The sequence below is a fragment of the Panicum virgatum genome, chromosome 3N, assembly GCF_016808335.1.
Source record: "Panicum virgatum strain AP13 chromosome 3N, P.virgatum_v5, whole genome shotgun sequence".
NCBI lineage: Eukaryota > Viridiplantae > Streptophyta > Magnoliopsida > Poales > Poaceae > Panicum > Panicum virgatum.
In genome coordinates, this window is record NC_053147.1 from 25,570,564 (window position 1) to 25,572,778 (window position 2,215).

Below are 2,215 nucleotides of genomic sequence, written 5' to 3' on the forward strand. Positions count from 1 at the left end.
CAAAAAAATGGGTTTTCGTCATAGAAGCTTAATAGTGACATTTAGCCTGCGTCATGAGAATCGTCACAGAACGACCGTCACAAAATTGTATTGGTGACGTTCTTCACAAAATCGTCATAGAATGGAACTAGTTTGTGACGATTCACTTATCGTCATTAAAACATACTTTATGACAATTTCTATAACATCATGTAATGTATTTTATGACGATTACATTATCATCACTAAATTTATACATTCTATGACGATATTTTTTATCATCCAATATCACCAAAGCATCACAAATCCTCTGCATACATAGCTATTCTGTGACGAAAATATCTCCACATTGTCATAAAAGGTTATCCAAATACACGTAGATGACAAATGAAAACCATTCAAAAGAATAAATATATATATATATATTAGACAATCATCCTAGAATTCTTTTACTTATACAAGACCAGCACTTGGTCACAAGTATTCACCACCATATACAAATAAATATACACAAAAAAGACAGTGTGAACAAATTGATCCTAAAGATGGTGGCCGCAATCATCGTTTGCCGTAGTTGATTCCAGTGTGCAGCTAACGCAAACATGGTTGACCACTGATGTTGACCATGTGAATGTCGACACTCTGCATGGTTTTCCCTGCTCACACAAACATGAATCAGTTGCCTGTTTAGATACGTGAAAAGACAAGAAACCACAATATAGCTGTAACATGGTTTCACAATCCACCGCTCCTTTGAAAAAAAAAGATATCTACTCTAATTAAGGACATGAAAAGCTGTATAGAAGTCACATAAATTGATTTTCAGATGAGATAAGCTTCAACTGAAGTAAATCAATGGAAGCCAATTGGCTTGACAGAACATCTAGCTTCACGACATGTCACATTAATGATGCCTTTTAACTAATATGTGAAATTTCTTTCAGTCATCAGAGAGGAGATTAAGGAAATGCATCTATGAATTCCTAAGATTTGGGGCATCTCACGCACATATGGCATCTCAGTGAAAGAAGCAATAGAGATTTGGGGCGAATGGAGTGATTGTTACCTATAAGCTGCCGGCGGTGCTTGAATCGTGGACAAAGTCAAGGGCAGCTTGGATTGGACATGACCCGAACTCCAAATCCTGTCACAGGGAGAGAGCATATCGTGACTCATGAGCCAAGAAAGAAACTGGATCTAAATTAAAGATCGAAATTAGTTGCAATGGATTGGGGGGATTGGGAGAAGTTGAGCACCTGCTCGGCGGCGTTCCTTGCGCCCAATGTAGCCATCCGCCATGGCGTGCGAGTACTCCGGGAGCCCGGCCGTGTACCCATTCTTGCCGCTGCATATGGCCCCAGCAAGCAGTGTGCGCACCTCGCCGTAGTCCGCTCGCATGCTGTGCTGCGCAACAGGCTGAGGCTGGCGGTGATGGAGGCCAGAGCGACGAGGCAGGCAGAGGGCATCACCCCGCTGCGTGCGCCGGCGCAGCGGCGCTACGCATGGAACTTGGGGAATAGGCCAGGCGCTTGGTTCTTGGTGCTGGTGGTGTGTGGTGCTTGGTTCTTGGTACTGAGGAGGGAGAGAGAACAGACGAGGGAGAGACGAAGGGATAAGAATGGAACGTGTGGACAGGAGCGCTTGGATTCCAAATTTTGAAGGCCGCGCGCGCGCAGGAGATAGCGGGGGTATTTTCAGTTCTGACGGATGGAAGGTTGGCCGCCAAAACTTTCAAAATAAAAGTTTGGCCGCCAAAATTTTAGGTGCCGAATGTAGTATGTCTGGCCTTTTTATCTGAAAATAATATGGGACTCATATTTTGCCTAAGAATTTTGCTATTAAAAAATATTTGAACTAATAATCACCTTGTATCACAAAAATATTGAACTACTAACAAATTAAATGATTCTATCAAATAGACCTAGTGAAAAATACTAATAAAAAAATTGAACTAATAATCACCTTGGTGTGTTTGGATCTATGGGTTATTTTTTAGCCAAAAGGGAGCCAAACAGGAGGGCTATTTCATTTAAGGGCTATTTTCTTGAGTTAAACTTTAGCCCTCAAAATAACTCTCGGCTATTTCTCCGAACAGGGTCCTTGTATCAATGTAGCTTGCTAGTCAATATGATAACTATGAATGTACGCTGTCAGTTAACACTAAATGGGATTACCTCTTTCGTTTCATTTTTAAAACTTTTTTGAGACCTTAAAAAAGATGCATGCACCGTAACCA

The 2,215-nt window shown here is 41.4% G+C and overlaps 1 long non-coding RNA gene across 1 annotated transcript; it reads right to left on the reverse strand.

Annotated features, from left to right (window-relative positions):
* Window positions 1–398: 398 nt before the first annotated feature.
* LOC120665341 lies at window positions 399–1,587 on the reverse strand. Its single transcript, XR_005671148.1, has 3 exons — window positions 1,236–1,587; window positions 1,046–1,123; window positions 399–635 (listed from the first exon to the last, which is right to left on the reverse strand). It is a non-coding gene; the product is annotated as an uncharacterized LOC120665341 (long non-coding RNA).
* Window positions 1,588–2,215: the final 628 nt, after the last annotated feature.